Consider the following 22,179-nt stretch of genomic DNA (forward strand, 5'->3'; position numbering starts at 1 on the left):
TGGTACATGTGAAGGTGGAAGACTGCATCTCTTCTTCCAAACTATCCTCCATAGTCCTGAAAATATTAGACAGAAAATCAAATACTCTGCTGAATTGGGTGAGCTGTAGTGTGACATCCTACTAAATTGGGTTGGAGGAACATTCAGGGAGCAGAACTGCCTCAGAGGTAAGGGGACTAGAGCTTCATCTGCACTGCAGAAATAATGCAATTTGACACCACTTTAACCGTCATGACTCCATGCAATGAAAACCTGGGATTTGTAGTTTGTTGTGGCACCAAGGCTCTTTGACAGAGAAGATTAAATAGCTCACAAAACTTGAGAATTGCATAGCATTGAGCCATGGCAATTAAAGCAGTGCCAAACTGCATTAATTCTGCAGTGTAGGTGAGGCCTGGAAAATCTGCTCCTATCAGCACCATTGCACATGCCTAAATCTGGTTTCAGGCCATGCATCTATACACAAACTTAAGTAGATTCAGTTACAGTTTATCCAATTAAATCAACAAGAATGATTTTAACTGAGTGGCAGATACATTAACAACTCCATGTGTACTAGCATACTTTTTAGCTTTATTGTTTCTCGTTTGTGATCTCATTGTGGGTTTTGAAGGGAATTTTCTCAGGTAAGATGCAGGCAGATTTGCTTTTTTTTTTTTTTTTTTAAAGTTAACCTTTAATGACAGCTAAATCCTGTAAAGTTTGGCAGTTCTGGCTGATCTCCCCATGGTTTGAAAGTGTATTCATGTGGCTGGTGAATTTTATAAATGTTTCAGGCATGCCAGTGGACATTATTAGGTGTCATCAGGCACCTGGCAAATAACGTTAAGGGTCAGCAGCATGTCAGTGATGTTTGTAAATAAGCAAAGATGCATGACAGGTTCTGCATTCATCAACCAGGAGGCACACACCTAGGATGTGCTAATGCACAAGACATGGCAGAGTGCTTTAGCACATGGGAATTTGTGCATATCCTGGCTGTCAAGCACAACCCTCAAAGTGGCCTTTCCAGGGACGGTAAAAGGACTTTTCAGGAAACTTTATTTACAGACTGAAGTGTTTTAAAAAAATTAACTGTTAATTTGCCTCAAAATGTGTTCTTAGGCTGTGTCCACACTGCAGAAATAATCCAGTTTGACACTGCTTTAACTACCATGGCTCAGTGCTAGGAAATTCTGGGAACTGTAATTTTGTGAGACATTCACTCTTCTTTGTCAGAGAGCTCTGATGCCACAACAAACTAAAGTTCTCATAATTCCATAGCATCGAGCCTTGGTAGATTAAGTGTTGTCAAAGTGGATTATTTCTGAAGTGAGGATGTAGCTTTAGACTCTTAGGATCTGTATTTTTTCAAAATACCTCAAAAGTTCCATTGTTTGAGTTAACACGCTCAAAGCATTTGAACAGATGCCATGGGACAGGGCTGGGGTAAGTGATGGGACAGAACTGATTGGACGTGTTCTCATTCAGGGCTTCTATCAGCAACCCTAGGTCAGCAATTATCTTCGAGAGGACTTCTTTACAATGGAAGTAGAAGGTGGTGGCATGTCCTTTTCACTGTCTGAAGTGGTATATTGATAAATTCAATTACCACACCACTTTGAGCACACATTTGTATGTTTGCTTTTGTAGGTAGTGTGGTCCAGTCACTGACTCCTAGCTTGACCTATTTTTAGTTGTGATACGTAAATGCCTCTGAGCATTGGTGGTAAAATCTGTAAGAATATCTGAAGAGTGCTGAAAATTGAATGTGCCTCTGTCTTGCCAGTGTATTTTTACATCTGGATTTACCTGGAAAACGCAGAAGCATACACATAGTGAATTTACCCTTCATTTTGGTGTATTTGAAGGTGTGTTTACAACTCTGGCTTTTTTTCCTTGAGATTTAAAATGTTATTGCTTTGCTGGAAAATTCTGCTACTCAGTTATTGTAAGCCACTTTATTGTTCCGCATGTAGCTCTTATTTTTCTATGATAAAATAATAGATAGAGTTAGGCCTCTTTATCCACTGATCCAACCTCCCATGGTTTGAAAATATAAAATATTAAAAATATTAAAAAATTCAAAAATCCAGAAAGCAAACCTTGATTTTGCCATTTTATATAAGGGACATCATTTTATTGTACCATTATATATCATGGGACTTGATCACCCATAGATTTTGGTATCCATGTGGGGGATCATTAACAAACCCCCAGCAGATACCAAGGTCCTACTGTGCTTCTGAAACAGGAAACATCTAGGTGTAGTTTCTCTGAGTTTCTTGCTATGCTACCTAATACTCTTGTACAAGGGTGTTTACCTTAGCACAGTCTTTATTTGTCCTATCCTTCAAAGAAAGAATGTTCCTATAGTGTTATCCGATATGCTGTTGTCCATATGGAGAAAGTGTGTAAGATAACAGTGGTTTTCCATATTAATAAAGCTGTGTTACTAATGTTAAATGAGCCAAATCTGGTTCTGCTTTGATAGGAATAGTCAGTTCAGTCTTCCATTGTGTAAAAGAGTTGCATTTACATGGGGTATTTTCATACTTTACAGAACTGTTGCCTGAAGGCCTAGCATGAACTTTTATGGCTTATAGGAATTGATTATTTTAGTGATTTCTCACATGGGGCAAGATGGTGGTTGGGGCAGTGTTTCTGGTTTAAGACATGAAGGCCATCCTGGGAATCTCTGTATTTGGATTGGTGTGGGACCTAGGCTTCTGTGTATCAAAGTACTGCTAGAGGCTTAGTTGGGAATTATTTTTTACAGTGAACAGCATTCTCCGGTATTCTGTATTGCTGCTAATGGTCTCTTACTATTTTTTTCTCTTTTCTTTAAGAAAGGCGGGCCCTTGAAAAACTTATTTCATACTAAGCTCCAGGAGGGGTGAATTCTTTGGGAACATTGCCAAGAAGTATGGTAAGTGGGAGTGATAAGTTTTTAATGCCTAGGGAACAAAATCTCTTTTAAAAGGAACCTTGGCGTGGAGTTCAGGAACTATTGATCTACTCTTCTGATAACTAACCAGAGGCACCAGAGTTCTAATATCTGCCTTTGTTGAATGCCCAAAAGTGTGCATAGGCACCTGGAGAACTTTATGAAATGTGAGAACACTGAAGGTGTTGGTAAGCAATATTATTAAGGCTGGAAGGATTTCCCCCCCAGTAGATACTGTGTATTTATTACTATAGAATCTTTTTGCTTGTTATTCTATCTCAAAACTAATCTTCTTATTCTGTCTTAAAACTAAAATACTATTTTTACAAAACAAAACAAAAAAATTAAGCTATGTCCAGTCTTTACCCATTGCTTTTGTACAGGAGTGCACAAGACAGTTTTGAAGTTACAAACCCTGTTAAGAAGACAAGCATTCTGCATTTTTACCTGCTAGTGTCATTTTTAGTGGTCATTTAGCTAGAGCATTTTGATGGCTTTGTGGCAAGAACTCTTAAGTCTGTATTGTATGTCTATCTACATTGCTGACAGATCTTGCTATGCCTTCTGAAAATAGGTTTTGAACAATTAAACAAGTATGTTACTCCTATTCAAAATTTTAAACGTCCATGTTTCCGAGTCTCATTTTTTGTCCCATGCATATAAATACAGTGTGTGTGTAGATTTTAAAGGATTTATAAAGCAACAAGTGTTGGTATTGACAATAAATCAAATGGCACAGTACAAGGTTGCACAAAATGGAAAGAGGGTTTTACACTAAATGTCATCACATTAAATAGGGGTACATAACATTTTCAGCCCAATGGGCAGCATCTGGAGTGCTGAAGGAAGGATTGGAGAACCTTCGTTGATGGTAAACGAGGAGGGGAAAATGGGGTACAGTCTCAGGTCACCCTTTGACCTCAGGTGCTTTATAAGCCTTCTTATGTGAGGCTGGAAACAATGATAATTTGGTTATAGGCTGCAGGTTGTGTATTCCTGGAATAAAGCAAAGAGCTTTGTGGAAATAGGTTCAAATAGATGAATACATGTCACTGTCATTTGTCAGAATTTCTGGAATAAATTCAGTATAGAAATATTTTAATACAAAAACAATAGATAATTAAAAGCATAGATTCTTCTAGATTTTATAAAAATAGTCCCAGAGAGTGAAATAATATATAGCCCAAAATTCAAAGTATTGTGTGTGACATATAGTTCTTATGCCAAACAATTCCTGGTAATTAATTTCTTAAGGAGTTTTTGAATTATAGTCAGTGACTCATTAATATAGTACTCTCTAGTTTGCTTGAAAACCTTATCCGACTTAGGGATTCTGGTTTTTTTTTGTTGTTGTTTTTTTTTGTTTTTTTTTTTTGGTTTTTTTTTTGGGGGGGGGGTATACAGAGGTATCACACAAGCCTTCATCTTAAATTACACCTAAGGTCTAAGTTACTCAATATTATTTAGATTTTACATTCTTTTCAACAGCAGACAGTTACCTAAAAGCTTGCTTGTGAACTATATCAGAAATATATTTCTAATACTATAATTTAATATAGATTTCAAATCTAATAATTCATTGTGGCCACTCAGATAATATTGTTCTACTCTACAAAGACCTTTGTGTGAGAATTTAAAATAGTTTTCCTTTCCCTATGCATATTCAGATGAACAATGAAAGAGATTACTTTGATTCTCCTTTAATATCTGTCACACATTTATTAATTTTATGGGGAAATGTGCAGAGAAATATGGTATAAAATTTTAAATCTGTCAGCTGAAATAATTCTGTACTTTTCTACAGAATTTCTGAAGTCAGAAGTGGTATATTTTGTAGTGAAGCAGAAGTCATGTACTCTTGGAACAGACCACCCAAAGGCATGCTTGCTTGAAAGTAGCTCTACTATTTTCAATGTGCACAGCACTAGTTAGTATGCTGATATTTAATTTTTTTTATTTATTTCAATGGGACTTATTTTTTAGTGTGTGCTCAGTTTCTCACTGAAACCAATAAGTCTGGCATGGATTGTGAATATTGGGAAGAAGATTTTGTAGAGATAGTCATAAAAGAGAAGGTAATGTTTAAGAGAAAGAATAAGAGCAAAATCATCTGAAAATATGGTCAATTTGGAGCTAGACCAGTTGCTCTCTAAGTGTTGTTAGACTGTCAGTTTGTGGGTGATCCTTGAAAAAATACATATACATATACATACATACATACATACATATATATATATATATATATATATTTGTAGCTAATCATATTTTAACTGAAGCTGGTAGAAATTCTGCAGAATACAGTTTTCATCTGTGATCGGTCCTAATATGTCTGGGATTATTGAATACTAGGCTATTATTACCAGACTGATTCTTTTTCTAAAATAGGGAAGTAGTTACTAATAACGTCTCCTCCTGTCATGTTTAAAATATCTCAGAGTAGTTCAGGAACTAATAGGTGTGGTAATAGGAGATGTAACACTATTTATAATCAGACCCTTTCATCCAGTTAAATCTAATGTGAGCCACTGAGGTCATAGGAATTGATAATCTCACACTATTAAGAGTTGAAAACAATATTCTTTGAGATGTGGACTTGACCTGAATGAAATGCAGGCAATCATCCTACCAGCATTACAGTCACATGGCGTACCATGAATACCACTTGAATACAAATTTGTTGACCAGTAGTTTTTAAAACTCTGAAATGAGCTAGTAAGTTTAGCTGTCATTTTATTTTATTTTTTAAAGGTGGTGACTTTAAATTTGGTATTAAAAGCAACACATGGAGCTATTGCCTTGGGAGGAAGGATAAATCAATATGGACTAAATCTAATCTGGCAAAAAAAAAAAAAAAATAACAGAATGTTTATTCCTGTATATACTCAGTCTATAAGTCTAAAAATATATGCCCAAAAATTGACCCCAAAATCCCAGGTCAATTTATTTAGGGGTCACTGTGGAAATGTGATAGTAGCTCTTTCAGATTTCCCCATGCGGTGTGGCGAGGAGTTTATTTCTCTCTGGAGCTAAGCAGAAAGTGTTCTGGGTGATTGATTGTTATCAATTGCTGTTTGTTTAAGAGCCCATGCATCTGGCTAAAGCGAAAGTTGAAACAAACAATGAAGCAAAAAGCTTCATTGAGAGTCTCTCTTGCCATATGCACACATATCTAACTTTTACCCTCGAGCTATCCATGGGTCATGGCAAAATCTATAATTTTGGCCCCAAAATCTGACCTCGACTTATACATGAGGTTGACTTATAGTTGAGTATATACGGTATTCAATTATCTTAGAGAAAGAAGATTGAAATATATTGGACAGTTAAAGGAAGAAACCTGGAATAGTACATGGAAATTGGAGACTGAGAAAGATAATGAACAAGGGGGATATAGAGAAATAACCAATGTGTTTCGAATTATTAATTCTGAATAGAATGAAGCAGCTTCTGGCTGTTTTGGGGGCATGCTGATTAGATGACACACACTTCCAAAGCATCAAGAAGACACACCAAGCCTGCGCTCCTGTACTTTGGACCAGAGCAAAGAAGAGGTTGGATAATTTAGCTCCTGTCAGCACCTACATACATGGCTTGCTTTGGGAGTGGGCTGTGCAGTCATCAGGGTTCAGACCCACTTCTGGCCGGAAGACTTGGGCTGCTCTTTACTGCCTATCTGCTCCAGCCCTCTATCAAGGAAAATGGATCATGAAGAGTTATAGTTATAACCTCTATAAAATTGTTTAACAGGGAGAGTGGGAGGGAGGGTGGGAATAAGGGAGCAAATTAAAATGAATTATTATGTAATGGTTTGTAAAATATTTAACAAATAAAAAATAGATTTAAAAACTTTAAATATGGAACCCAACATAATAGCAAACACTAAACATGCACAACTACATATGCTAAACAAATGCTATTCCAAGATGACTACATTGCTCAGTCAGTCAGCACTAGCATATGATCTTAATTACATCATTTTATCCCCATTTTGTAGATTACTTTAGATCAGGATAGGAAAATTTTAGGCTGTGGGCGACAGGGAAGCCCATTTTTCAGAGCTCCCAAGCCTGTTTTGAGAGTCCAGGCCCCTCACCATAGGCCTTGAGTGGGCGATAGTTTCCCACTCTCCCTTTAGATTTGTGAATTAAATGAGAAAATATGTGCTGTGGACTTGGCCGGATTGTACTTCTTTGATTCGATTCAGCACATAAAATTCTTTTTGGAACTGTGTTAGTGTATTTGGGATTTTTTCTTTTCTTTTCTGTAATGATATCCTACATTCATCTGAGCTTAGTATTGATAGAACTGACATTTGAGTCCTGTGGATTCAAAAATGTGTATCTAGTTAACATCAGAACTATTGTCTTAATTCTTAAGATTTTTATATAGAAACTGGTGACCACTTACAATCCTTACTGGCCCATATTACACGTATACATTATGATTGTGGAGCATGTTTGTAAAGACATGCCTAGCTTTCCTCCAAACCATTTTAATATTTCCAGTGGAGAGCTGAAGCACAGAACCAAGAGTTTTGGCAACCTGTTGAGGACTAAAAAGTTTGAACTGAAAACTAATGATGTAATTTGTAATTCACTAAAACAGTGTACATAATATGCAGTGAATGCATGTATATATAGAGACATAGTGAGTGTTTGGCTTGAAATCGTTTTCTTGCTTCTCCATAATTTGAAAACAAGTTTGGTTTATGGCATGAAATTATGAAGGCCATTAGTGTCTTTGCATAGTTCAAAAATTAAAGCAGCTGAGATATGGAGGTTTAAAATGTAGCTACTCTGCATGCACATTAACAACTTTCCTTTAAGGATTTATACTGCCGTTGCTTCCTTTTCATGCGTAGTGTAATACACAGATTTTATAGCATGTTACTTTTTAAATATGTAAAACTTGCAACAGGAGCCATTATGGTTTGTGCTGTAAGGTGCCTGTGGATTAATGGCCACTGGGACATTTTTATGTCATAACTTTCAATTTCCTGATGTTGCAATTCAAGTGTGGAGAATATATGTATATGTATTAAAGAGACTGTAATGGTTCATTTATATTTATACAGTGTGTTAATTTACCCCATTTCATTTTGGACTCACAGTTTTCTGTCTCTAGTGTTGTGTTTACATTATGAAACTTGACAGCACTTCCAGTGTGTGTTTTTTTATCTTCAAAAACTGCAGTTTGTGATATAGAATATTGGGGACACACCAGGACTTGGGGTCCACTCACACTATACAATTAGTGCTATATTCCACTTTAACTAGCATGGCAACATCCCAAGGAATTTTGGGATGGCAGTCTACAGGGGAGCATATAACATTCTTAATCATAGAGGTCTAGCATCTCACTAAATTGCAAACCCCAGGATTCCATAGGATGTTTACTATTTACTATTATAGTTAAAGTGGAATTTAGTGCTATATTTGCATTGTCTGGTTGGTTGTCTTGTTACTTGTTGATACTAGCGCTCTTTTATGGAACAGAATAATAGCACTGTGATTCTGCTGAACTGCTGTGGCTTTATCCTATGGAGTCCTGGGATATATGGTATAGGGAAGGGCATTTAGAATGCCCAGACAAAGGGCTCTAGTTCTTCACCAGACTACAAACCCTAGGACTCCATAGGATTTAGCCATGGCTGTCAAAGTAGGATCGTAGCATTGTAATTCTATAATGTGAACAAGTCCCTAGTGTTGATTCCTTCCATTGTTTCAAATGCTTCCCTGTACAAAGCTCTATGGAGCAGAATACCCTTTACTCCTTCTGTCCTAAAACTGACTGAGATCTTAAAAATAACACAGTTTGTAGAACATGTCTCCCTATTGTTGTTGTTTGCCTCCAAGTCATTTCTGACTTATGGTGACCCTAAGGCAATCCTATCATGGGATTTTCTCGGGCTAAGAGTGTGTGACCCGCCCAAGATCACCCAGTGGGTTCCCATGGCCATGCAGGAAATTGAACCCCGATTACCAGAATCCTAGTCCCATGCTCATACCACTACACCATGCTGGCTCCTACCTCTATAGGACACTACAATGACTACAGACACAATCTTTGGGTTGCTTTAGTTTGGTAGGAAGTTGAAACTTTATGTTTTCTCTAAACCAAATTAAGTACTGTCCAGAATGCAAAGACTCATAAAGATATTTTGTCTAGTATCCTGCTTCCAGATAAGGCTGTTGCTTTATGTTTGAGAATTACAATAATACTGACATTCAGATCCCATTTTGGATACAAATAATGTAAACATCAGAGGTGCAGACTTCCTCTCTTGGACTAGGATCACTTTTATATTTATTTTGTATGTATATTCTGAAAACAAAGTTTTAAAAGAAAATATATAAAACCTAATTATTAACCCTGGTTAGAGTAGACCCATAGACTAAATGGAACCTGCATAAGTGTTGGTTTTCCAATCTCTCTTTAGTTTAATAGATTTAATTCAGTTGGGATTAACATTGGATTTAATCTTTAATAGCATTTTTTTGCATATAGCACTAGGTATTAAGTGAAACAGAGTACTCCTAATCTGTTGACTCACTGTTTCAGAAATGTAAGAAACGTAAGGGGCAGTACAGATGGGTGTCTGGAAACTGCCCCTTCCTGCCCCGGGTCAGTGCTGCAGTAGCCGCATGCTCTGGCACAGACCCACTCCCTAAGGCGCGCCCGAGTGCCATGATGACACACCTTCTGGCCAGCGCCGTTTGGGCACTGCATGCCATGGACGTCATCATGGCACACGCCATAATGGCAGTGAGCCGGCATGGTAAGGATTTCCAACATGGGAACGCAGAACCCTAGTCTGCGTCCAGTCTGGCATAAAGTGCCGGTCTGTTGAGTCACAAAGACATTAAAGAAGGAACACAAGATAAAGGAGAAAAATGGGGAGATCAAATATATGCCACAGGATTGTGATCTATATCTATGCCCACCCATCCATGTTCTTCTTATTGCCATTGTTTCTCAGTGAAAACTACTTCCACTATGGTGGTTTATTGTGTTCCACAAGTAGTATCTGGATCAGTGTATTAATGAAGGGAGTGCTTGAATTTTGTAGTTTTTCTGGCTTGGGAATTGCACCATGTTGTGGGCACAAGTCAGAATTAAGTTTAATTTGTGCTGTGGATTTTGAAATCCGTCATGCTGAACCAGGCCATCAGCTTTTTCTGTACTGGTAGCTTTCAATTTTTTTAGATCAAGAGGCTACCTTTAGCCTAAGGATGATTTTGGGAACTCGCTTCTTAATGTTTTAAAACTATATATAGAGAGAGGGAGAGGGAGACAGAGAGAGAGAGCGAGCGCACTTTTATTGCAGTTGATCTTAGATCGGGCTGTGACCTATTAGTTAAAGACTAATGGCATGCAATCACTGGTAGCATCTCAAGGGGTTCATGCATTTCATCTCTAGGTTCTTTTTTCCTCAGTGTTATCTGGAGGTATCATGAATTCAAACTGTGACCTTTTGTATGATGGCTATTATTCTACCAGTTAAGGCCATTCGAAGAACTGGAAACAGGTCCATTTTTAGCTCTGGTTCCTCCCCAATAATTCCCTGATACACTCCATGTTCTAGAGAGGAATCTGTTTTATCATTTGAGATAAGGCTATAACATCTTCAAAATGTAAAGTATGATAATGCAATAAAATATATATATTTGCCGTGTACATTGTATCTCAATTGGAGCTAACACAATTTCTTAAATTCTCTTCCTTCCATTTTTAATGCATTTGCATTATGATCACTGATAACAGTTTCGAGGGAGATATGAAAGTTAGCTACTAATGACAGTTTAGATGCTACTTTACCAGAGAAAGAAGGTCTGATCAGTTCTTCAAAGCAGTAGGGTTCCCCTCATGCGTTTACTCTAGCTTTTCAAAGTGCCTGGTATGTTCATCTTTGAACATGTATACAGCTGTGCACAGTATATACTCATTATACTTTTATCAGTCATATTTTAGTGTGTTTATTAAAATGGAATTGTGGCATTTATATTTTATTAGCTGGGGTTTCCAGGAAAAATAATGAGCAAGGTTGGTAATTCAGATTATTTTTTGTGAGCATTTTGGTAGAGTTTTCCTTCTTCCCCCTCCTTTGTTTTTTGTGGGTTTTTTTTCGTACTCAGTAATGACATTTTGTTTAGGATATAAAGCATAAAGATAGGAGTGGGGGTAGAAAAGTAGACAAGTCTCATGGTAATACTGCTTCTGTAATAAATCTCATTCTGATTTGATCTGTGTACCAAATCATAACTTCTCCTCCATCTAAGTAGGGCAGTATGTATGTCAGATCAACAGCACTTTGTAATTTGGCACAAATGTTATTTATTTAATTTTTTTCCATTCAGTGACTTAAGATGTTGAGCTAAACATGTTGTAGATGTTGTGGTAGCATACATTTCTCAAGTGTGGGCTTTAAGGTTCCTAAGAACCATTCCAGAAATAGTATACTTTGTTGTCCTATAAGTAAAGAAAGTTTGAACTTATGACTTACAGTTACACTATCCTTGTGCTTTGTGTGATAGCTCAAATATTTGGTTAGAAGAAGGATTAAACATGATCTGTAACCTAACACTGCCCATTACGTCACCTTCGCTTTTTGATTTGAGCTAGGTTGACATCTGTGAAACCACATTTATTAATGTACATATGAAAGATCAAGTGCATCTTCCTTAATAAGCCCCTAACAAATTGAATGAGATTTTTTTTATTTTAGTACATAGACTAGTTCTCTCAAACCTCCCAAAAATTTCAATTCCACCACAGTTTATTATTATTTTTGTAGCTTTTATGATTTGTGGAAGCTCAGATTTCCTGTTGATTAATATTAGTTTCCCTTTGTAGGTTTCACTGAAAGGTGTAAATTCAAGACCATTTTACATGTTTTGAATTTAACTTTTTAGAAAACTTTAGGCTTTCTTTTTATTAATCTGCTAGAAAATTTTAATATAAAGTTATGGATTGATGCTGTGAAAAACAACAATGTAGTTCTTCTTATTAAGAGATCCTACAAGCGTGGCTCACTCATTGAGGAATTTGGGGTGTTTCCCTTCCCCTGCTTTTGTGGGAGATCATTGCTTCAACCCTATTTCAGAAAGGAAAATGCAGGAGATCAGTACTGGAGATCATAATAGGATATTTTTGTTAATTACCTTCAAGTTGCCTTCATCTTATGGTGATTCTATGAATGAGAGACCTCCAGGTTACTCTATCATCAGCAGCCCTGCTCAAGACTTACAGATTTAGAGCTATGACTATTGTGATTGAGTCTATCCATCTGTAATGTAGCCTTTCTCTTTCTTCTTCGTGGTCTCTGCAAAGCACACAAATGGGTTATTCTGCGCCTGTGCAGCATTTCCAGATCCTATTAGTATCGCTAGGGAAGACTTTTTTGGCAGTAGCTCCGCCCACCCTCTATATAGGCAGGATGTCTTCCCGCCCTTTCTCAGTTCCTTTTGTCCGCCGCATGAGCAGCTTAGGAACCTCGCTTAGAATCACTCCTTCCTTATCTTTTGCTTTCGTTTTTGCTCTGACTTGTTTGACTCTGACTACTCTTTGGATTGTGATTTGGACTTGGTTTTGGACTCTGATTAATGGTAACACTCGGATATCTTGACAATTCTCTCTCTTCGTCCCTTGGCTTCTACCTAAAGGTGTTTGTGCACTCTTTTTAAAAGTGCACTGAATGTGGGACAAACATCCCGGCACTCGACGGACACTCCCTTGTGCCTCACCTGCCTGGGCGAGGGCCACGTCCCTGCTTCCTGCCCTCACTGCATGGCCTTCACTCCGCAGGCCAGGAAGAATAGGGAGATGCGCCTGAGATCCATGATCTGCGTGCAAATTTTGAAGCCTCCCTCCACCTCTAGAGCCTCTGCCAAGGCTATGGCTGCCAAGGGCAAGCTCCCATCTCTGGCCTCAGGAGTCCCTACCAAGGCTACTGCTGCCGAGGGCACTATCCCTTTGTCTCCTCCGAGCGTCCCTGCCAAGGCTACTGCTGTCGAGGGCAAACCCTCTCCAGAAGTTTCTGGGTCACCAGACAAATGGAGGTCTTCAGACAAGGATGTGACTGGCCACCCATCCTCACCAAAGAGGAAAAAAGTCTTCGGACTCCAAACCAAAGAAAAGGAAGCACAAATCTCGGGACAAGTCCAAGGACTCATCCCATCACTCTGGGAAGAAGTCCCATCCCTGTCCGGATTCCAACTCCAACTGCCGGTCCTGTATTGACACATCCACCCAGCCCACTGACACCAAACTGTGCTCGGTACTGTGTGCCCAACCAGCGCCTCAGCCTCAGTTGTCTCCTCGTCCCGACTCATGGGCCCGACCAGACACCTTTCTGCATTCCTTGTATGAACCCTACCACCCCTGGGGGGGAGGGTGAAGAGGAACCTTCTCTGTTCACCCAGGTGGTGATGCTGGACCGATTCTCTCAGACTTTGGAGGTCGTTTGTTTTGAGGACGAACAAGACTATGATGCATCCTCTGTCCTTGCTGAACCCCCCAGACAGGATGTTGTTTTTGATCACGCCACAGGCATTTCTTTTTTACCTCTTGATCTTTCTGAAGTCCGTGGAGGCTGTTTTGTTTCAACCTTTCAACCTGTTGAACCTCTCTTGGCTTCTCCAAGGTCATCTGCTGCATCCACTCCACTTTGGTCTCACCTCTCCTTGGTCTCCCGAGTGGCACCAGTCCAACCCATACAGTCAGCTTTTGCTGTCTCCCTGCAAGTGCACCCCTCGTTGCCGGTGCCAGTAACCACTCAGGCCCTCTCGGCTCACACCAGGACCAGGTCAGCTTCCGCTGAATCCGCAGACCACTCCATCTCCGACTACGCTCAGGCTCAACAGTCGTAGGCTCTTGCCTTTCTTGAGGCCCCCTCTCCTTCATATGACATTTTTTCTTTTTCGGAACAAATGATCTGGATGGGCAAAGCCCTGAACATTGAAGTCCTCCATGCAGACTTTCAAGCTCTTGACCCCATTGATGAGAGGATTCGGGACAAGGTCCCAACTCTGACCTCCATTGCATTCCTACCATCGATGTCTAGGATTGCAAAGAATTCTTGGCCCACTTTGTCCATGGCTCAACCTTCCACCAAGAAACTTGACAATCTCTACTGTATCACACCCTCGGAAGAGATTTAGCTTTTTGAGCAGCCTCGCCCAAATTTGGCAATTGTGGAAGCCTCACAGATTTGCTCGGCCCTGAAGACAGCTTTGACCCCTAATGACAAAGAGGGTCGTATGACTATGACATGGAAATCCTACTCCTCCGCAGTCCTGGACCTCAAAATCCAGAACTACTCAGCGTGTATGGCTGCCTACCAACAGCATCTTTGGGAGAAAGCTCTTCCTTTGTATAAAGACCTCCCTGAGGACAAAAGACGGATGGCCATGGCCATCCATGCAGAAGCTCATGCACTGGCCTCACACCAGATTTCAGTGGCCCAACACTCGGTTGACTGTGCTTCCTGACAACTCTTGGGTGCCCTGGCCTGGCTAAGGTCTTTGGACCTAATGCCTCAAGTCAAACAGGCCATCGAAGAGCTCCCCTTCGACGCCACGAGTCTGTTTCATAAGGAGACTGATGAGAAGCTGACTTCAAAACAAAATGAAGAACACAGCCCGTAAATACGGTATGTCTTCTTCCTCCACTTCTCTCCCTCCTTTCTCTCAATGCCCCTTGGGATGGCAAAGACCTCCCTATCCCCCCAACCAGGGCAGATCCAACCAGTCCGCGGATTACCAACAACAGTGGAAATGCGAACAAAAACAAAAATACAAGTGATCCTTCCATAAGAAAGATGCAGAACAAGGCAAGCGCCGCTTCTGAAGCTCCCCAGCGCCCCTTGGGGATCGCCTGGCCCACTTCCACCACTCTTGGGACTCCATAACATTCGACTCCTGGGGCTTTCCATCATCTGTAGGGGTTATGCCTTGGACTCCAATCCTCTCCCCCAAGGGCCATCATTCTCACCACTCCACCCTCAGACACCCTTCCCAACGAAGTGCGTTCCTTGCTTCAAAAAGAGACCATCGAGTGCCTCCCTCCATTCCAGACCCGACATTGTCTCTTCTCCAGCTACTTCATTGTCTCCAAAGCCACAGGTGGCCTCCGTCCCATCTTGGACTTGCATTTTCTCAACTCTTTTATTGCCTCTCCTGCAGGAGTCAGACTGGTTCGCTATCTTGGATCTTCGGGATGCTTATTTCCACTTCAGCATCCGAGAGGACCACCAGGACCTCTTCAGCTTCTCTGTCTGCCCTGACTGCTTTTGGTACCGAATACCGCCCTTTGGACTTTCCACTGCACCAAGCGTTTTCACAAAGTGCATGGCGGTCATAGCTGCATACCTCTGCCAACAAAACATCATTGTCTTTCCTTACCTCGACGATTAGTTGTTTGTGGCCCCGTCCAAGCAGATGCTCCTCTCCCATCTCGAGTCAGCACTCTCTCTCCTTCACCACTTGGGACTCATGATCAACAGAGAGAAGTCCACCCTCTGGCCAAACCAGCAGGTGCACTTCATAGGGGCACCTTGGACTTTGGACTCCATGACCTGCAGAGCATACCTTCCTCATGACAGGTTTCCCAAACTCAGGTCTGCAATTTGTCGGTGTCTTGCCTTCCAGCGCATCACAGCGCAAACAGTTCAGGTCTCCCTTGGCCATATGGCATCCACGACATATGTCATGCTGTGGGCCCACCTTCGCATGTGTCCCTTCCAGTCATGGCTGATCTCAGTCTTCAACCCTGCCTTTGATGACCCACAGAAGTGGATCACCGTCCCGAGACCTGTCACCCATTCTCTTCGCTGGTGGCTCCTCACAATGTCATGGTGGGCATTCCCTTTGTACCTCCACAACCACTGAATTCACTGACCACTGATGCCTCATACACGGGCTGGGGAGCCCATTTCGACAACCTCTCCATCCACGGGAGATGGTCTCCCAAAGAACGCCAACTCCACATCAACGCTCTCGAGATGTTGGCCGTACAGAAAGTATTGAAGGCCTTTGAGCCCCTGCGGAACCAGGTCATCTTCCTCCTCCTCATGGACAACATGACTGTGATGTATTACATCAACAAACGGGGCGGTACCAGATTGAATACTCTTCTCGGCCTCACCCTTCAAATTTGGAACTGGTGCATCTGAAAGCGGATCACATTGCAAGCCATACACCTCCCTGGAGAGGACAACAAGCTTGTAGACAAGCTGAGCAGGACTCCAGACTTTTGTCACGAGTGGCAACTGAATCCTTAGGTTGCTCTCTGCTTCTTTTCTCTGTGGGGAACGCCGGACATTGACCTTTTTGCCTCTCATCTCAACACTCATTGGGACCACATCTGTTCCAGGATCCCTTCACCTCAGGCCCGAGGGGATGCCTTGCTCTTCCAGTGGTCTGGCAAAAAGTTCTACGCCTTCCCCCCATTTCCTCTGATCACCAGAGTGGTAGTAAAGCTACGCACAGACAGATAGGACGCGATCCTGATCACCCCTTGGTGGCCAAGACAATCGTGGCTCGCCCCCGTCCCTCATCTCTCCAACAACCAATTCCAGCCTCTGCCACTCCGTCCGACCTCCTGACCCTTTACGACGGTCGGGTTCGCCACCCCGACGTGGACACTCTCTGTCTCATGGCGTGGAGGATCCAGCCTTGACTCAACTCTCGGTACCGGTCTGAGAAATCATCCTGGTTTCTCGAAAGCCTTCCACCCAGCGCTCCTATTATTATTATTATTATTATTATTATTATTAACCTTTATTTATAAAGCACTGTAACAGTGAACAGTGACCAAACTATCAATGGGGAATTTAATTAGCTCAAAGTCACGAGAGGAGGCCTGTTACTACATCTTAGATGGGATCGCCCCTTCGATCTGTATACCAGGAACTAGAAATCCAGAAATGAGGCAGAAGCTCTAAGTACAATCAATGTCTCTTTTATTGGAAACAAGGATTCAAACATACAGGCACATACGCTCATACATTCATACAAGACTCAGGAAATAACGTAGTAAATGTGGGATAGATATTAGGATTTCTAATGGAAATACTCACCTGATGTAGAAGTTCTATCTTGGTGTGTCCAATTTGTGTGTGGGTTTGCAGGCCTGGTTTAATATGTAAGGTTTAGCAGACAAGTCAGAGAGAGACTCTGACTTCAAACTGACATAGCTGTTTTTCCTGTCAGCAGTGAGAGAGGCTAGTAGCAGCGAGTGGCTACCAGCAGTGAATGGCTGGCCACCCTACCTAAATTTAGGAGACCTTTTTAAGGGTTTAACAGGGTCTCTAGACAAAGGGTAATCAAAGGAAACTGTTTGAAGTGTATTTCACATCTTAACCAAATGTTTTGATCTAACCCAAATGTTTCTGCCAGAGTAGGGACCCAAATGGCTATGCAAATGCCATTCCTTTGATTCAAATGGTTCCCCCTCAATCACAAAGAGAGACACTTCCTTGAGACACATGATAGCATCTTTCCTGATAGCACTTAGCCACTCCTTGCATGATCTCATCAAAGCTGGGAAAGGAAATTCGTTTACATACCGAAACCCATGGCTTCCCCTTGTTTCAGTGGGAACCTGTTCTTTTCAGATCACATGCTAGGGCCATATAGCTGCTCAGGTCAAGATGCACTTTTGATATCAAGATGCAGGCCAGAGATTATAATTTAGATATATTAAAAAGGTGTAGATCAATGCCTATCATTCCCCCCCCCCCTTTTTGAAATATGCAGTTCGAACAGTCTCTGTTAGAACAAAGCTATTTCAATTAAACCTTTGTCTGTAAAATTTTGGGGTGACAATATTAGAGGAAGGGTTATGACGTCCGGTGAGTATTTTCCTTAGAAGGCCAGTAATGAACTTCTCTGGAACTCATTCACACCTTAAGTGGGCTAATTTTTTTACTTTTCTGTCCTGAACAGGACTTACCTCTTGGGAAATCAATGTCTCCGTCATTTTGGACTTCCTCCACCACCTCTCAGCATCTAGACTTTCCATTTCATCCTTAATCACATCCAATCAAACTGTTTACTGGTTTAATATTTATTTATTACCAGGACACTCCCTCCTCCACAGAGGACTGAGCTTGCCAGTCTAATCCATTTGTGTGCTTCACAGAGACCACGAAGAAGAAAGACAGGTTGCTTACCTGTAACTGTAGTTCTTCAAGTGGTCATCAGCGAATCCACAAAAATCTTTTTGTCTTTTTAGCAGTCCACAGTAACTGTAGAACTCCTCACCAGTACCATATTTTAAATGAGTTGATTTTCTTCCTATGAGTTTTCTTCAGTGTCCTGCTTTCAGAATCATACATAGAAATTGGAAATACAATGGCACAGACAAACTTAAATTTAATATTCTGTGATATTGAATATTACCAGGATTATGCCTGGTAATTTCTTCCAAGTACTCTGAATGCAGCTTCCACTTCACTTTCTAAAATTGCAGGTTTATCTTCAAATGGTTATTCTTTGAATCCTTTCAGCTCTTTTATCTAATTTTATATAGTTTTCTAATGTATTGCTTCTGTAATCTTTTTATTTGTACATAGACATGCAATATCTTCACTCATAGAGCAGCGCCATCCTTGGTTTAAATTTCCTTTTAATTTCTCGGATCTTGTGGAAGAGATTCTCCTTTTTCATTGTCATTTCTTCTATTTCTTTGCATTGATTATTATAGTAGTTCTCTTTGTCTATGCGCACAAACTGCTGAACAGATATATTCAGGGGTCTGAGCTTATTTTAGTCACTTTGTACTTGTGCTTCTCATTTATTCTTAACTGATTGAACAGTTTCATTTCTCATCTATTCAGGGTTTTCTTTCTTTTTGGTCAGAGATATTGTCTTTTTCTTTCTTCATTGACAATGTTCATGTGTTCAGTCCAGAGCTCTTCTGGCTCCCAATTAATTAGGCTTAATCCTGCAAATTTGTGTGTGTGTGTGTGTTTGGTTAGTTGCATTTTCTTTAAATTCTCTTTGTTATTCAGGTTGTATTTTGGCACAGTGATTAGTTAGTGTTCTTCTTTAGCTTTACTCTGTCTTTTGATATTAGCAGATCATGATCTGTGCCACAATCTGCTTCTGGTCTCTTATTTTTGAAGAGAGAATGGAGCTTCCTTGTCTTCTGCTTCCAGTTATGTACTCTCTTTGATTTCTGTATTGGTCATCAGGTGATGTCCATATATACAGTTTCCTATTTGGCTGCCTGAAGAATGGGTTTGTGATGAACAAAGTGTTGGCCTTGCAAAATTCAATCAGTCACTCTCCTACTTCATTTCTTGATCCTAGGCCTAAATCTTCTACAGTCTTTGGCTCTACTTTGTGTCCTACCTTTGCATTCCAGTCACCTATGATTAACAAGAAGTACTAATTTGGTATATGGTCAATTTCTTCCTGAACTCCAGCATATAGTTTTTCAGTTGCTTCTGTTTCTGTAGCTGGAACATACACTTTAATTATGGTTATATTGGCCCAGAACAGATGGGCCTTCGAAGCACCCATGTCACATGCGAGGGCTGCCTGGTGGGTGGAGCATCCACACACCCGGCAGCCATTGCATGTAACAAGGGCGCCACAGCTGCATCACGTCACGCCCACCAAATGTGGCGCATAACGGTGACGTCACAGCTGCGCTGCCCCCAGACAGGGCGGCACAGCTGCAACATCATTATGACGTCCCTCGCGCTTTGCAGCATCGCAGCGACACCACAAAGAGGAGCTGCTTCCGAGAGCTCCTTTTTTGCTCCACAGGAGCGCCGCACAATTTGGTTGCTGCGGTGATCCTGCGGAGCAAAGAGAGGCGCAGGGGAGACACCTCTTTCTGACTTTGTGTACCCCGCCATTGATAGCTTTTTGCTGAGATCTTATTGCTATTATTCAATCAGACTTTACATTATATCCCTTGGCTGCTTTTGGTACATTTTTCCTGCCTATTAATGCAGTTCCATTTCTTCTTAGATCTTCATTTCCTGAGTAAAATACTGTGTAATTATCTACTGATTATGTCCTGTTCCTGTCCGCTTTTTCTCGCTCACCTCAAGTATTACTACTTCGATCCATGCTTCTCTACATTCTCTACGTTCTTTAAGTGTTGTGCAGATTTGGATTTCCTTTCACCTCTGAGTACACCAACAGCAGTACATCCTTTCAGCTTGAGTCCAATTGTGTGATTTGCTACAGTGCTATTCATAGCTGTCATCACTTTTCCCCCAGTAGTTTGCTAAGTGACTTCCGAACTGGAACTACATTTTCTGGCACTATCTCTTGTTTCCTTTTCGATTATCTCACCATAGGGTTTTCATGGTAAAAGACATTCAAAAGGAGTTAACTGCTGCTTGCTTCTGTGCAGTACTAAGAAATTTAGCTATGGTTGCCATTTAAGAGATCTTCTGCCAGTTTTACTCCTCACTATTGCTGCTGGTGCCCAGAAACAATTTGGCACATTTAGACTGACTCCTTAAAAGTCTGCCTGACATAAGTGAACATACTAACAGCACTGCTACCATCAGCATAGCTTCTCTCACAAGGGCACACAGTCCCACTACCACAGAAGGGTATAACTTGCCAGAAAATGACCAGGGGCTTTGCTGAATGAAACATTTCAGTGACTCCGCCATGATTGATTCCCCCCCCCCCAACTCTCCACCTGCACTAGATCACTGAATTGTTTGGAAGGATCTGAGACCTTTTGCATTGCTAAAGTTAGGCACATTTGATGAAGGAAATTTGAGGAGTATAAATATGTACTGAACAGTACAAGCCTACCTGGTCACTCTCTTCCTACTTGGTTAGAAAGCTTGTAACCATGAAAAGTAGAATTATACCCTCCTAAAAACTGAATGTGAAAGAATGGTATGATTTCAACTATCCTGATATCCGATATAATCAGTATAAGAGCATGACATAAGATACATGAGAAGTTGTAAACATATTTCATTATTTACTATGACTCTTAGCATTTGGTTAAGTCTCAACTCGTCTGTGTTTACATAGAATTTCCTTTCTTGTTTGATAGACCTGTTATCCATATTTAATTTCAAAGAAAACTGTAGTTTAAATATTATGTACAAGAGTTTTCATGAGCTCTGGGCTCATGTGCTCACTGCCTCTTGAGATTCACAATTCTGACGTGTTCCCATATTTTTAAGTAACCAGAGGTTCCTAAATCCAAATATCACAGGGAATTCTGATTCATTTAAAAACAGAAGCAGATGATTCTGATGTCTGCTGGCACATGAAATGGGGAGGGATTTGTGAGTTTGTGGATTATGTTGCCTGGTGCACATAATGCAAAACTATACATAGTTTAGCATTATATCTAAATGTGTTACTAAGACATTGTGATGATTGTATTACTGAGACAACATATTAAACAGAACCATAAACATGCTCCTCTTAACAGATCACATTCCGCTATGACTATGGGCAAAAATGCCCCATGAATTCCAGCATATCTATTTTGAGAATTATTGGTCTGTCACATTAATATTTGGAGTTGTCAGATCCATCCCAGTTACTGTAGCTATTCACTGTACTTTTGCTGCCTTATTTCCATTTTAGAAATGTGATAGAAATGAAACAAAGATTACTAACCAAGATTTCTGAGGTTTCTCTCTAAAAGATCTTGCACAACTACCATGGGAAAAAAAGTAGAAGTTGTTAAGATGTCACATTCACTACCCCATGAACTCACCATAAGCTGCTTCTTAATTACACTGGCAGTATGGCATATCATTTACTTTCAGCAAATTCCGCCTGCTGTGAAAGTACATTTACAATAGTTTGAAAACTGATAAGCACGTATTGTCACATTGTATATGCACTCTTATTGAGTACAGAACTCGTTGAGCATAGTTGGTGTGACATATTGTCAATATAGCCAATAATGGTGATGGTATTGGTGGGAATATATGCTGAAGATTTTTATAAAACATTTTTTAACCCAAAGGATCAGGATCTCAACAGCTACCTTGTTTGAATCTGCCTGTAAATTATGATTACTTCCCAAAGGCCTGCTTTGTATTTACCACAGAAAGAGAGACAGTATTTGGAAACATGAGACAGGGCTGTTTTGTAGAAGCACTAAACATGTACAATTCATTTCTGAAAGAAGTCAGATCATTTCTATCATGGGGGTGAAACAGATTGGCAAAATAAAGTGATTTCCATTTGCTTTGAAGGTGGGACGTTTAGATGACACATGCCTCCAAAGCAGGTAGAAACCGGAGC

The 22,179-nt window shown here is 40.5% G+C and overlaps 1 protein-coding gene across 12 annotated transcripts in view; it reads left to right on the plus strand.

Annotated features, from left to right (window-relative positions):
• The window catches only part of QTMAN (queuosine-tRNA mannosyltransferase), a 278,206-nt gene that overhangs the window by 52,973 nt on the left and 203,054 nt on the right, over positions 1-22,179 (plus strand). For 10 of the 12 annotated variants that reach the window (XM_089520087.1, XM_089520088.1, XM_089520080.1 and 7 more), the window contains one exon: positions 2,829-2,908. The exons of 1 other annotated variant lie outside the window; for it this stretch is intronic. The gene's annotated coding sequence lies outside the window, so the exon portion shown is untranslated. The remainder of the gene's footprint in view (positions 1-2,828; positions 2,909-22,179) is intronic. One more of the 12 variants, XM_089520082.1, reaches the window with a different exon arrangement.

This window comes from Sceloporus occidentalis, unplaced genomic scaffold, assembly GCF_023333645.1.
Source record: "Sceloporus occidentalis isolate IW3139 unplaced genomic scaffold, rSceOcc1.0.p SCAF_4, whole genome shotgun sequence".
Taxonomy (NCBI): Eukaryota; Metazoa; Chordata; class Lepidosauria; order Squamata; family Phrynosomatidae; genus Sceloporus; species Sceloporus occidentalis.